The sequence below is a fragment of the Neofelis nebulosa genome, chromosome 2 (assembly GCF_028018385.1).
Source record: "Neofelis nebulosa isolate mNeoNeb1 chromosome 2, mNeoNeb1.pri, whole genome shotgun sequence".
In the NCBI taxonomy this organism is placed as follows: domain Eukaryota; kingdom Metazoa; phylum Chordata; class Mammalia; order Carnivora; family Felidae; genus Neofelis; species Neofelis nebulosa.
In genome coordinates, this window is record NC_080783.1 from 89,745,449 (window position 1) to 89,761,422 (window position 15,974).

Consider the following 15,974-nt stretch of genomic DNA (forward strand, 5'->3'; position numbering starts at 1 on the left):
ACTATATTCAAAATTAATTTTAACAACTTATTAGGTCTAGTGCATAATAATTCTGTCATCTTTTCTAGAAATATTTATAGAATTTATTTGTTGATTATATCTTGTTTATTTAACTATATGAACCTTGTTTTGTTTTTTTGAAAGAAAACTTTTTATTACATTTATGTACAGAAAATCCAGCCGCATACACTTAGCCCAGTTTGGTGGCCAGGTCTTTAGCTGTTGTCTTTTCCAACTTGGCAATGTGAGCCACCGGCTTTGGACCCAGGCCATTGCCTCCCCAGTGACAGCAGGTCTCATCATATCTTTCCTTGTAATTGGTCCTGATTGCTTCTACCAGCTAGCCAGAGCTCCTTTGTCTTCTGAGTTAAATACTGTAAAGGTGACTGTGGTATAGGTCTTCTTGGGGACTAGGTGCCCCACCTGGCCTTGTCCTTGATAATGTAGTAGGGAATCCCTATCTTTCGATTTAGGGCAGGCAGGAAGACAACCAGTTTGGGATCCACATCATGTGCAGTCCCTACCAGTTGAACCTCCTTGTTTTCCACCAAGGTGGTAACAGTATTAACTGCAGCTCAAAGGACAGGTGCCTTCTTAGTAGGGACATCCCCTTTGCTGGCAGCTTTCTTCTCAGCCCAGGTCCAACAGTCTCTGCTTCTCTTGCTTTGTCTCTGGTCTGTATTTGTGAGCCAGCTTAAGTAGTTGAGTAGGTGTTTGGTGGTCCAAGATCTGGGTGAACTGATTAAACATTGAAGACACTCGTAGACAGTTTTTAGACCTTTGTCGTTGCAGCCAGATGTAGTGGGTCATTTGACAAAGTGGGGAAGTTCCTTTTAGGCTGAAGGTAGTCTCCAGTGCCAAAATTCTTGCACCTTTTCTCAAATAGGGGATTGACCACCTTCTTGGCCTCCTGCTTCTTGACAACACCAGGAACCAAGGCCACCTTCTTCCCTTTAGTCTTCTTTGTTTTGGGCATCTTGGATGGCTAGAGGAGAGAGAAAGCAACCATATGAACTTCATAATTAGCTTTTTCCCACTTTAAAAAACATTTTATCATTTTCCTGTTAGTATATTGTAAATTTTCTAACTCTTTGTTATTTGTATATTGGAAGGATTTTCCCTTTACTAGGTTAACCTTGTGCCTGCTTATTTATTGAATTCTCTTCTTATTTATAATACTTTTTAGTTGAGTCTCTTGGGTTGTCTAGATATAAAATAAAACTGAAAATAATTATAATTTTACATATTTATATCCAGTGTTATGCCTATTATTTTGTTCCCTTTTTAAATTGCATTAGTTTTTAGCCCCAGAAAAATGTTAAATATCAGTAGTAATAATAGACATCTTTTATCTTTAATTTGAATGTTTCCATTGTACTTCTGTGAGTACAGTCCTCATATTAAATTTTAATATCTTTATTTACACGTTTTTCCTTTGAAAAGTAAACTTTTCAAAAGATCTTTATAATTTCTTACTTATCTATTTGTCATTCTGAACTTAAAATCTTCAATCAAATCCACTTGGGGATCTTTATTGGAGTTGCATTAAGTATGTTTATTAATTTGTAATACCTTTTACTTTGTGACAGTAATACATTGTTTTTCTTCCTATAATTATTTTTCCATTTATTCAGGGATTATGTAAAGGTATTCATTGAAACTGTGGTGTGTGTGTGTGTGTGTGTGTGTGTGTGTGTGTGCGCGCGCGTGCGTGGCTTGCTTTGTTTTATCTCTTCTTTTTTATAGTTGAGGTACCATTTTGTATGAGACATTTTTATTTTCATTTACACTCTAATTAAGTTAATATGTAGGAAAAGTATAGACTTTGTAAATTTATCATATTCTTGGGCATCTTACTGAATCTTCTGTTAATTCAAGCATCTTTTCATAGTTGCATGTAAACATTTTTATGTCTTCTTTTTCAATATAGATACTTTTAGGGATTTACTGAAGTAATTAGAAATAATAAAGCATTGTTATTTTTGTAGTGATAACAGGTATCCTTAATTCCGGATTTTAATAGAAGCAGATTTTATTAATCACTATATAATGTTGGTTATTGTATTTTCTTAAAGCATCTGTATTATGTTTAGATAATTTGCTTGTAGTCCTGTTTTGCTTCATATTTTTTTTTCTGTCAAATAGCTGCTGTGTATGTGCAATGAATGAAACAAGTAACAATTTCTTGCCTTATGAACTTTATATTCCAAAAAGAGAGGATGCAGGTAATGATAATGATAGTGATAATAAAATAACAACCACAAAACAATTACAGCAGCAGCAGCAAGAAAACTAATTATGTAATGTAATATATACATATATATGATAATGTACATGTATATGAAGCATGTAATAATTTTTGTTTGAAGGAGTATTGTGGGTTTAAGTAAGTCCCTCAATGAAAAAGTGATCTCTTTGTTAATAACTTAAGGAAAAGAAGGAGCTAGTAATGCAGCTATGAAGAACAGTCAAGACAGAAGAGTAAATGCTAAGGTTATGAAAATAGAAGAAACTTGGCATGTTTAAGGAATAGCATGGGAGAACATTATGGCTAGAGCCGAGTCGATGAGGGAGGGAAAGAATGAAATCAGAAACATAAATTTGGGGAACAGATTACGTATAGTCTGAATAGAATGACATCAAGAGAGGTTGAATGAGAGGAGAGAAATTGTTGACAAAAATTCAAATAGCTATTTTGTGGAGTTCTGCCATAATAGGGAAGAAAAAGCAAGAGAAAAATGGTAGCTGGAAAAAAAAATGGAGTAAAGAGAAATTATTTTTTTTTAAGGTGAAGAAATCGTGGTACATGTATACATCATTGGGAAAGATCCTGTGAAGGCTGATAATGTGGTGATAAAGTCACCTTGGAAGTCCTGCTGGAGCAATGTCTATGAGCAGACCAGAAGCTAGGGGTTCTAGTGCACAATGGAAGAGTTGTATCCTACCAGTGATAGGTAGTTGAAGCACGATACCACAAGAAAAGTGTACAGACACTGGTAGGTGAGTAGATCTGGTGGTGGTGGAAATCCACTTCGTATTGCATAGGAAGCTGGGACCAAGTATAGGAAAGTGAAGCAATAGCTGTTTGAGACAGAGGAGTATCAAAAAGAAATCTAAGATAGTATATCTCAAATTATCTGTGGTGAAGGACCAGATTCTTTTTGTTTCTTTTGCTTCCTAATAAGTGGTGGGATACATTTGAAATTGTAACAAAAATTATTCAAAAAGTTAAAATGTAAACAGTCATAAAATATAAATCCAATTTAAAAAAAAATATTCATCAGACGTAAAATGAGTATGTCAAATTATAACTGAACCAATGTAAGTTCACTTCTTGGTAAGTCAGACACTGCACTAGGTTGATTCGTCACACAAAACTTTATTTTCAGCAAATAAAGAGATCACGGGAGTGGTTTCCAAAGCTGACTCATCAAGCAAGGGAATCCTTTTGCTGAGGGGTGGGATGAATATTTAGATAGCGAAGCCTTGTCATCGTATATAGAGGCAGGCATATAGTCACACATGTACCCAAAGGAAGCATGTCTATACATACGTTGTATGTTATGTAAATGAATCTGGTGCGACTCTTTGGGTAGAGATTTTAGTATTATAAAGAGATAAAGGTGGCCATTCGAGAGGTCACTCCATGGTCCATCTCCACAGGTTGCATTCACGGGTTGAGCTTAAACTGTACTGGGTGGTCTGGGAGGTCTGGGCAGCCTGGAGGTCTTGTCAGGGCAGTTGCTGTCACTGGAGGGATGGTTTCACTTTCCATCTGCCTGAGTTAAGAGATAGGCTAGAAATAGCTTAAGGAAAAATGTGGCACAAAGGTCAGTGAGTATAAGCAGGTGGGGAGTAAAGATCAGGTCTTGGGGTCTAGCTGGTGAGCAAATTGATATAAAATATCGCAAATGCTTTCTTTAAACTCCACTACATATCTTGCAAGTTGGTAGCAAACATTTCAGACTGTCTGTAAGCCAGGGACCATGTTTTAAATAGCACTATCCAAAAGAGTAAGAGAGAGAGTAAACTAGAGAAATACAGTATAATTTCTGTGATTACTGAGATTATGATCATAAATGTAAAATGAGACTATTAGGAAGGAAAAAAAAATATTTTCCTTCTACCCTTCCAGGTTTTTGCCTGGGGCTCTGTAACAAAAGACAGGTTAAGAAGAGCAAAAGGGAAGTTTGTTAACCTGTGTATCTTACATCCATGTGAGAGAAACTCAGGGTTGACTAACTGAGGGTTGGTTAAAATTTGAGTTTATAGTAACATTTTAGCAATATAACAATACATTTTTATACAAGAGATAAGACAAAGGAAAAATACTTTGAGTCTTGGAGGTAGCATGTTGTGGGAAGGCAAATGTATGGAAGATAAGGGCTAGTTAGTAAAGTTTGTTATGTAGAATCCTCTGGTGTTGTCTTTCAAGCTGATAAAGGCCTAAAGTCTCCTGTAATAAAATTTTATGCTTCTTGGTAGAGAAGAGTAGACAGGGGAGGGAAGACACATTTGCAAACTTATCTCCTGGTTTTAGGTAAATAGAGGGAAGTCAAACAACTTTCCTTGTATGTACTTCTTAATAGCCTCCAGGTCAAAATAATCCTTATGCCAAAGTGGCATATTTTGGAATGACACATTTTGCTAGCTTATACTATTTAGCTTGATTTTGGTATTTTTTTTCTTCCAACCATATTCACTTGTTGCATAACTGAAGCACAAACAGAGATATGGAAGTTGAGGGTGTATTCAATGGAGTAAATAAATGATTGGGCATAGGATTTAAACTGGTTATCAAAGGAAGTAAGGGTATAGGGGAAGTAAGGACAGGACAATTGAAAATGGATTAGTGTGGGGATCCTGGATGGCTCAGTCGGTTATGTGTCCAGCTTTGACTCAGGTCTGTGAGTTCGAGCCCTGCATCGGGCTCTGTGCTAACAACTTGGAGCCTGGAGACTACTTCAGATTCTATCTCCTTCTCTCTCTGTTCCTCCCCCCACTTGCTCTTGTGCTCTCTCTTTCTCTCTCTCTCAAAAATAAATAAGTATTTAAAAAATTAAAAAGAAAATGGATTAACGATCTCAAGGGTTGAAGGCTTGTAGAGGTGAAGTACTAATTTAACTAAGCTGAAAGAATGGAAGATTGTGTTCATAAAATGGGATACTGGAAATTAAAATTGTAGAGAGTTTGCATATTTTAGTAATGACAAGTTCAGACTATAATCATGAGAGAGGCTGATTGAGATATGGGGAAGAAAGTGATCATTTGAGGAGAAAGGTCAAAGATCCAAGGCACTAGTGTATTGGAAAAATTATCTTCATATGTACTGAAATCATTGGAGAACTGGTAGGGAAAGAATAAGAAATCTCAAGGACATTCCTGACCTGAGTCAGGAAAGAACTGCAACAAGGATAATGGATAACTTAATCAGAGGACAGATCAAAGGGTATGTACCTTTTAGGGATGGAGAAGAGAAAATTATCTGGAAATTGCAGATTGCAGAAACTAAAAATTGTCAGACTCAAATAGTAAGGGGGAGAAGAAGGGTGTGGATAGAAAACAGTTATCAATTGAAAAAGCTCAGGGGAGCCAATGTCCTCAAGGGAGAATCAGGTTTCAGGAAGAATAAAATGCTGAAAGAAATGTTAGGAGGTTAAAAACACAGAGAATGTTATTGATGACAGACCAATATTGCAGTTTAAAAACTCAGTAGAGGCTTTTCCTGGGTTCAGATAGGGGACAGAAAAATGGTATGGGCAGAATATTATGGGCTGAGAGTCTAGGTTTGTGAAATTTGAGTTTCTTGCAGATACTCAACCTAAATAGTAATAAAGTGCATAGTGAACAGGTCTATATATGCATCAGTATTAAATCAGCTCCACTTTTCTGTTTTTCCTCCACCCACATGGAATGAGGTGCTGTTATTTGGTGGTTATATCCTATCTGCTAGCTACAGTATCAGTGAGGGACACAATACCCCTGGGTAGTTACATTGCAGCCAGTTCATAGTTAGAACTTATCAGGAAAGATAGCATGTGCCTCCATTGTGCAAGGACAAATCAGTGGAGGAAGTAAATAGATATGTTAAAGGGTCATTCTGGCTGCAGGGTAAATGAATATCCACAAAACAGAAGACAACAAGAATAAAAGAATGACTAGCAAATAAGCCATGAGCTTTGAAGTGCAGTTCCTTTCTTCTGTGTTTTTCCATCTTAGAATATTTCAACATTCTAGAATAACCTGCCCATGCATAGGTTTACCTTTCCTTGTCAAAGGAAAATGCACTATGTACACACACTGCTGTAACTATGCCTATGTCCTATCCTTATTACATAACATTTTCAAGGAAGAGGAAGGAGAGACATAAGGCATGACTCTTGTAAGCTCTGGACAGTTGCTTCTAGCATCCTGCTGCTATGAAGGAGTCAGCACAGCAAATTTGTTTATAACACAATTGTTCAGGTATTTTCATTCCTGTTCTTAACTTTAAGGTAATTCTTTCCATTTTCTCCCAAGAAGATTGTTGTCCTGGGCATTCATATGTTTTTCATGATTTCTCATTCTCTAGCTACTTTGATTTAAACTGTATTCCTTCACCACTATTTAATTCCTTAGAAACATCATTTCCCCTTTTCCTTTCCATGTCCTTAATTTTTTTATTTACTCAAGCACCTAGGTGGTGATTGTGACAAATATATATTTGATTTTGTGGCTCACTAGACTTACAACCTAGAAAAGGGAAACTGAAAAATTAGTGATCCAGAAAACAGATATCGCTTATTTTGTGACTTTACTGTGTGTATGTATACAATCCATCGCCCCCACCTTTCTGAAGATATGCATAGCAATAAAAATAGAAACAACATGGGTCCTTTCCTTACATATTAAATTCACAAAGCTGTTTTTAAATATTCTGCAAAATATGTAAAAGTATGGGTCAATATAAGGTTGAAGGGGATCATTTTGTGCCTTTTAATTTGTTCTTTCAAGGTGTCTGTTTCTGTCTTTTTCATTTGTCCCTTCACTTCTTCAGTCATATAATAGGGTTTCTTGATCCCAGTCTAAACAATATAAAAAAGAAGAAAAATAGGGAGGCTGGGGACATTCTCTAAACTACAATGGGACCGAAATAGGTGAGTGATATCACAAAGTAAGGTTTTAATGCAATGAAAAGGATGACCTTGGAACTATAAAACTGGGTATAAAAGTAAGAGGAAACTGCACTATGGTAGAACATCTGCATAAAGATAAACAGGGCTAGATACCTCAAAGGATAGAGAAATACTATATTCTGTCTTATATTTGTTTGACTTTCATAAAAGCCTTCTTTCCTACATTTGGTGGGTAATATATCATTTTGGCATCTACAAATCACAAAATACACAATAAAGCTGAGTGAGATAATGTGGTGCTTCCCAGTTAACTGTTAGACTGTGTAGAATTGTCCTGGAATTTCATATACCTAAAGGGAGAGAAGGAAGAGAAACTTCCAGCTATTATAATTTTCTCAGGGAGGGAGAAAGAAGAAAGGGAGAAGAAGTAAGCAAAAGTGACATTTTGTAAGTCGTATTAGTGACCTCAGGAATCAAATTTACATAAATAATGAATACATATTCCTAAATTTGGTGAGATTACCAAGCTGTATTTTGTTTCACTGAACTTTCTTGGCTCTTTCTTTGCCACCACTTCTATTTATGCTTTCATATTTTAGGAAATTTTTGTTTTGTTTCTAAATAGACTTAAAATGGAAAAATAAAGAAATGTGCTTTATTTTCTGTTTCTCTGTCCTTCTGTCCCTCTGTCTTTTGTCTCTCCTTCCTTCTCCCTTTCTCATTTTCTCTCCTCCAGTTATTTTCTGTTGGAAAAAATAAATAAATAAAACAGGTACAATTGTCTTAACATTCTGAAAAGAGCTAAGAATTTATTTCATTACCTTTAGAATAATCCCAACTGAGACATGCCACATCAAGTTTGCCAGATCATTAGGAAATATGTCTATCTCTTATTCAAACTTTTTCTCTTCCATTATTTCAAATAGTAAAATGTAGGGAACCAGGGCAGGCTACCCCCAAACGTGCCATTTTGGCATAAAGACTATTTCAAGTTAAAAGTAAGGAAAACCCAGCAGATGCAGGAAAGGCTCTTTCTCTGCCTTCCCCATAACTATGTAAATTTACCCTGGAATGGAGATCCTGATACAGTAAGAGAAGTATTAACAAAGGACCCTTTTACTGAAGGAATTCATCTTAGAATTCCTTAATAGAACATAAGGACATAATAGAACAATCTTGATTTTCAAATATCTCTTTCCCTCTTCTTAATAAGCTTTCTCCCCTGTATTATCTTCAGGCCCCTACCCATTTCCTTAGCTCATATAAGCTTCATGTTGCCTCACTGGCTTTGGAATTTCATGTCTGTGTGAATTCCCCAACACACACCACCCCCCCCCACACACACACACCTTCCCAACTCCCTGTGCATATGACTATTAAATTTGATTTTCTCCTGTTAATCTATCTCCTGTCAATTTGATTCTTAGTCCAACTAGAGGGACCTTGGGACAGAGGAAAATCTTTTTCCTTGGCAAAAGCATTTAAGGGACTAAAGAGAAAAAAGCAGTTTAAGTGAAGCTAGAAAATTATGAAGAAAAGCAGTTAAAGTGCCTATCTCCAAAATACGTAACAATTAAAATTATGCAAGTAAACTATTGGTTTGCTGTCACAGACTATGAGTCTGGAGTTGTCTCTTGTCCAGGAAGAGAGTGGATGCAGAATTGAAAATGAGACAGCCTAAGGTCCGGGAGGAGACAAGAGCACTGAACAGAAGTTTCATCTCCATATTTATTGAGCATTCAAGATCTTACACATGTCGTGAATGTGATGAAAACAAGATCTTAGACACGTGGTGAACGTGAAGAAAACAATCAGATAGTAATTGTTAAATTGTGTGTAAGTAAAAGCTCTGGGGGGCAGAGTTTCTGATCAAGGTATATTGGCACCAGATAGAAAGTAATTTCCTGCAGGTGATATAACAAATTACTCGTGATTCCATTACCATATCTCGCTACTTGACCTCAGGTGCTTTCAATCCATGGTGGAGTCTTTCTGCCCTAAGCTTTTTTTCTAACCCTTATGTAAGTAGAACCTATTTCCCCACAGTTCTCCCTTTTTAGTTTTTCTTCATCTTAAGTTTACATACGAGGACTGTCATGACAAGCTTCCGATCCTGTTTTTGCTGTCGGGTAGTTTGGTGGGTGATTTTGTAAAAGACATAAAAAGAGGCACAGTAGAAGTATTCCACTTCCCAGAGTTATCCAGAATTTGAGATGGGCATTAGCCAAGAGAGAGAGAGAGTTAAAGTCTTTCCAAAAGGACCAGGAGTCGACCCATTTATTTCTTAGTTCTTCGGAGTATTGTAGTTGTTGGTGTAATGTTACATCTAACATTTCTATCACAGGGCAGCTTAGAATGGAGGATTTGACCATACATTGATTAAGTACATATTCAATTTGATAGTGTAGTGAAGACTAATTCCAGCAATGGTAGCAGAGGTTATAATGCTTACCACAGCTAGGATCCCCATGATTAAGAAGCCTATGATTTAACTTTGCCTGGTTAATGAATACCAGTGATGGAGATTTTGGTCATCAGATGCAAATCAGGGGTATATGCAATACAACTGTGTTCTAAGAGGATGCCGGCCTAGTTAGACAGGCATTTAAGGCTTCCCCATATATCAGAGGCAAGGACTTGCATTTGTCGAGTGGCTTCAGGATGTGGAGTCGGTGAAGAGGCTTCCTCCATCTTGGAAAATGGGAGCGGTGGTCGCTCATTCAGAGTCATTCTCCGGAAGTCCTGGTTGATTGGAAGATATTCTGAGGGTCTCCACCATGCCATGTTATAGCTTCACCAACCAAGAGGAAATCCTCAGAGGTCTGGAATCTGAAAGAACACACGTATCCTCGACCCCAGGTGAGAATTTTGAACCAGCACGATAGGGTGATAGGTTTTATCTAATTTAGAAGAAGGTAGCTCAGATGCTGTTAGTCCTTGAGGGTCACAATTTGAAAACTTAAAAGTGATTATAGCACAATTGAGGAGAAGTTGAGTTTGTAATGTAGACAGCTATGGATAATTCTCCCATCTTTGTTTTTTTTTAACATATTTTTAATTTTGTGCACTTCGTTCTACAATTTCTTGGCTTTGTGGGTTATAAGGAAATTTAATTTTATCTGCCATTTCCTTCTTCCTTTGTCTCCCACATCATTTCCCCCCTGAACAATTTTGACCCTTAAAATCTTTAAGGTTGCTGAAGGTGGGTAGTCTTCTCTTCTGTAACTTCTTCCTGCTGAATAGGGGTGTAAAGATGTCCCTACTTATAGGTCAACATTGCTTTGGTGGGGTAGATATAGGGGAGTCATGAAAGGGGACAGTTCAGGGGAAACAGAGCCTCCTTGAATAGAAAGGATCATCTCTGTCTACTGAAAGTTATAGCTGTGAAGAAATATTCCCACAAGAGTCAAAACTATGACAAAAAAGACTCATGAATGAACATGATTAAAAGATCTAATGCAATTGACAAGGAAATTCACTTATGTCTGTGGCACATAACGCTTCAATAATCAAAATATCAAGTGATGACCTCATCATTATTAAAGCTAGGAATTGCATATAATCTCTATATAATATTAAATAAATTAAATTTATTTAAATAAAATTAAATAATCTCTATAAAATATTAAAGCTAGGAATTGCATATAATCTCTAGAATGGTTACAACATTTACTCAAATGTATCCAAAGGCTTGTTTGTTTGACTGTGCTTCCAGAGTAACTTAACATACCAAAGAAACCTAATTGGTCAAAAAGATTTCATTTAAAATTTAACTATTGGGAAATTTGTTTACTAAAGTCTTTGAAAGCTATCCTAACAATTACCCATGAAAAGTTTGAGACAAAGTTAACTATTCCTTTAAGTCATAACATGAGCTTGTTTGACCTTTGATAAACAGGTCTATTTCAAACCAAAAAACTTATGTTTGGGTCCACCTAAGCCGATTTGTCCCCCATGGTTAATTTTTACCTGGAACACTGGTGGAGAAATCTGAAGTGGGTGGTCTTTACTCCTTGACATCTTGGAGACAATGTTTAAGGGTTGGGAGAAGGTTTCTATAGCTAATAATATAGCTCAAAGTTCTGAATGTTGAGTAGAGCCAAATCCAGCATATATGTTCCCAGTTTTTCCAGTTTTCCAAAGGCAAGAATCCTTGTAAGTTTTCCCCAAAGCATCTGTAAACACTTTAAGGGCATTCTTAATAGGTTGTAGCATCAGGGTAAGGATGTCAGAGGAAAACTTTTGTTCCTTTAAAAGGTTAGATTTTACCCAATGACAAAAGGGGGAGCCAGTGTTCTCTGGATGTTGCGGTGCCAAAGGGACTAGCTGACAATAAGGAGGCTTAGGTTCCTTGGAAAAAAATTTTTATCTACTTTGGGTGGGTCTATATCTTCATAAACATGATCTGAACTCAGGGAAGAGTAGTCATATGAAATACAGACCATGTAAGAACGACCTCCGGCAGAACATTGGTGACTTCCATATGGTGTTCCTTTAGTGTTTTACCTGTTCATTTCCACATATCTAGATCAAAGTTTCCTTGCTCGGAAAACCAAGGGCAGTATTGATGGATAATCATTAATAATTTAAGGAGTGCTATATGAATGTATTGTTTCTGTTCTAGGGATAGGGAATCTCCCATAGTGATTCTCTCAAAAATTCTATGGCAGCAAATCCTAATATAGTTTTGCTTTTCTCTTACCTTGTCAGTAGAGACTGTACTCTGGTGCACTTTTTCTGTTTTAAAGCTCTAGTTGTTCCCCAGTGTTCTGTAGTCCTTGAATTATGTCGGCTTCTTGGCCACGTCGGCTTCTTGGCCACGTCGGCTTCTTGGCCACGTCGGCTTCTTGGCCACGTCGGCTTCTTGGCCACGTCGGCTTCTTGGCCACGTCGGCTTCCCTTTTGATGAAGACTGTGAGTCTGGAGTCCTCTCTTGCCCAACAGGAGATCAGATACAGAAGAAAAAAAAAAAACCTCTGACTTCAGGTCCTGATCTCAAAGTTCATGGGCTCGAGCACTGCATCTGGTTCTGTGCTAACAGCTCAGAGTCTGGAGCCTGCTTTGGATTCTGTGCCTCCATCTTTCTCTGCCCCTCCTCCACTCATGCTCTGTCTCTCTCAAAAATAAATAAGCATTAAAAAAAAACATTTTAACGAGGAACCTATCCACTGACACTTGCTTTTGCCTCCTTTTGAGTATTTTGCAGAAATATGACATTGTATTGACAATCACTTGCAATCCCAAAGCAAGAAAGAGAGAATAACCTTTGGCTCAGTTGTGATAATGTGACATTCCACATCACCTACTCATATTGCAAGATATTGCTCGTTTGTTAAGTTAAAATTTATTAGAAATGTTTGCTCATCTTGTGGAAACTCACAGAACAAGTTACTCGCAATCCATTGTTTTACTGTATTTACTTTCTTTGAGTGTATTATTAATCATAAGTCATTAAGTGATCGTTTCTGAGACAGAGTTTAGATGGGATGATGTTGTAAATCCTTCAAATATGGTCTACCATGGTAACTCTGCAATATCCAATTTACAATAGGATTTTAGATGCTGTTAACCAAGGCATAGTTTAACACTCATGGATTATTGCTTTTCAATCTGAAAATAAATCTGTTAAGTTTTACCCTTCACCTTTCCATTTCACAGATGAAGAAACTGAGGTTTCTTAACCTCTTAGACAAGGTTTAATACCTTGCCAATATCTCATAGCTGATAAACACATTTTTGGATTTGATTCCAAACCAACTCTTAAGGGCTGTGCTCTCTAAAATATATAAATTGCTTAACTCAGAAGTAACCCTTAAAAAATCCCAATAAAGTAATTAACATTATGTTTTCCTCTTTGTCAAAAGCTATTTGGTCAAAATTCCAGTGTATAATCATGGTAGACTCTATAATGTGAAGTTAATTGAGGGGCATCTTAATTAATATCTGGTGTTTTCCGACTATAACTACTTGTTCTGAAGCCCTGTCATGATTCTCAAAGCTTAGCCTAATGAAGCAAAATGAGTAAAGTAAAATAAAACAATTATTCTGTCTGAAGAAGGAGTTGCCTTGGTTTCACATTTTCTTCGTTTCAGATCCAAAAGCAAAATGATGAGCCTACTTTAGAATCATAAAATTATAAAACTTTAGAATTAAAAGTAAAAATACTAGATAGATAATATCTAGATAATATGACAATTTATGCCAGTTTTATTTCATAACCTAATTTATACCAGATAGCTACAGAGTTTAGAAAATATGTCAGAAAAGATTTATTATTTGATATAATCAAATCAAATATTGCCCTTTGTGTAGATTTAAAATGGTCAAATATGATCAATTTCATGCTTCAATCTAAATATGATACCCATTTTAGAGATGAGTGAATCCAGCATTAAGAAAAAGATCTATTTGACCCTTCAATTCACTTTCAAAAGGAATAGACCAAAAGTCACATCCCCAAAGCCTTTTCCATTAGATTCTCAATAGAGAATAATGAAGCAAAATCTACTTGCTTCATTGAGGGTTTGATTACATTAAAAGAAGCCAGTATTTGGTTGATTTCTTTAAAAATTTAAATACTAGTATCCACTGGTCTACAGTGGGTTAAATGCTTGTTTTTCTAGAATGTCTATTACTCTATGGAGAGCTGTAATAAGTGAAAAGGACCAGTATTGCAGAATACTTCTAAGAAATTTAGTATTTTCTCCCTGTTTTTGTTGTTTTAAATAAGTAACCATTCCCCCTAAGTCATGAAGAGTAATTTTTGGTGATCATTTTCCATAACACAAAGTTATGATTATTATGGGTCTTCAGCTGATAGATATCCATTTGCTTATTGAAAGTGATATGTAAGACCCTCCTTAGGCCAGGACTATATACATCTCAGTAAGTCCTGCTTTGTAAGCACAGTTATTTGCAGATAGTAGACACTTAATGGCTTTCTGGTTCTAAATTGCATTGGAAGAAATAATGAAAGGTCTCTTGGGTTTAAAATTGACGGGTGTTCTCGGTCTTTAATATCTTAACAGAATATGCATAAATTACTTTTTGATTTATTGCTTTAGATTTCTCTAGGACAGTGTACTTTTCCTTTGCAATTAAAGTACTTTGATTCAGTAATCTTAAAACCATAATAGAGTATATTCATGGATATGGCCTACTTGACTCAGGTCTTTGGGAAGAGGATACAATAATCTAATCTCCCAAGTGTCAGTGTGAAGCTATACTCTGCTCTCTCCCTTTATAAAGAGAATATGTCTGCCATCTTATTTTTAATTGTAAACTCCTAGAATATCAAGTATTTTGAAAGATTATGCATAGAGACCTCTAAATAAAATGTATAGAAAGACTCTGTAGGGGAAAGTTTGTGGATTTGGAAAAGCCCTTGGGCCTCTTTTTGTTTTTTGTTTTTGTTTTTTTTTTGTTTGTTTGTTTGTTTGTTTTTAATCTTTTTCAATTTAGAGGGCCTGGTTTCTGTTTCAGAACAAATGAATGAAAGAACTTTCAGATAATTTTAACAGTTCACAAATGTGTTACCTGGTTTTGACAAGGGCGTCTGTAATATCTCAAAACTATGTTAAAGATAGAGCATTTAGCAACCCAGGAAGACAATGACCATAAAACACAAAATTAACTCATCAAGTTACTGTAATTTTCTTTCCCTTTGTCTCCAGCTGATTAGTGCAAATTAACCGCCTGAGCAGTTAGCATGCAATATAGAAATCTTTGATATCTGCTGAGAAGGCAGGCTTTTTTTTTCCTGCTTTCAACTACATCTATGTAAAATTCCAGAATTCCCTATAGACATTGCTCTATTGTGATCATTAATAATTTTTGAATTTTAAGGGCATTTTTATATGTTTGTTTCTAGAATTTCTAACCTTAATATATTAAAACATTTATAATCTTTATAAATTCCTATATAGGAATTCCAAAAGAAAAAAGAGAGAAGAGGAAAAAAAAAAAAAAACTGAGATACCTAGGTATCTCATCTCTTACATGGAGAAAATAAATATCTCACTGGATTGTTGTGAGAATGAAAATTCAATGATGTATGTTTTAAAAATTTAGAATATAGTCTAATCCATACTTTACATTTAGTGTGCATTGTAAAATTATTTTTATTAAACACATAGAATTTGATCAGTGAAATATGCTACTTATTTCAATCTCTTCACTCTCAGGAAAAGAGATATTTAGGTAATTTATATTGATTGCATTCCATATAGTCTGAGAGAGAGCTTAACAAATGTGAATTGCTATACAAAGAAAAGTGAACTCTCGACTAGCTATTGAAAAAGAATGATGAGTTATGTTAAAAAGAGGTTAAAAAGGGCATCAGTCATGGAAAGGAAACAAGTCATATACTTGGTCAGAAGTCAACTGATTTTTGGGAGAATGTATCTGGAAGAGTTTATAGTTATGTGGTAGTGGGATATGATTGTCAGAACTACCTAAAAGTAAACATCAGGAGCCTTTTACCCCCTTTGTCTATCAAATAGTTGGCAGCTATTTCAAGGAGAAAAACATTTAATATAAATTGTTCATTCAGTATATTTGAATTCTTAAATCCTTATATTTTATTTCTGAATACATTAAAATATTCCCATTTATAGAACAGTTTCTCTACATAGTAATTAATGCATTCTTTTAACAAAGTTTTTTATTTTATTTTTTTATGTTTATTTATTTTGAGAGAGAACATGAGCAGCAGATGTGTAGAAAGAGGAGAGAGAGAATCCTTAGCAGGCTTCATGCTGTCAGTGCAGAGCCCAACATGGACTCAAACTCACAAACAGTGAATTCATGACCTGAGCTGAAATCAAGAATTGGCTGCTTAACTGCCTGAGCCATCCAGGC

General features: G+C 35.8%; 1 protein-coding gene and 1 pseudogene across 4 annotated transcripts in view; one reads left to right on the forward strand and one right to left on the reverse strand.

Annotated features, from left to right (window-relative positions):
- The window catches only part of LRP1B (LDL receptor related protein 1B), a 1,890,044-nt gene that overhangs the window by 1,005,728 nt on the left and 868,342 nt on the right, over positions 1 to 15,974 (forward strand). The gene's annotated exons all lie outside the window — the stretch shown is intronic.
- Positions 43 to 12,046, reverse strand: LOC131503751 (large ribosomal subunit protein eL8-like; annotated as a pseudogene).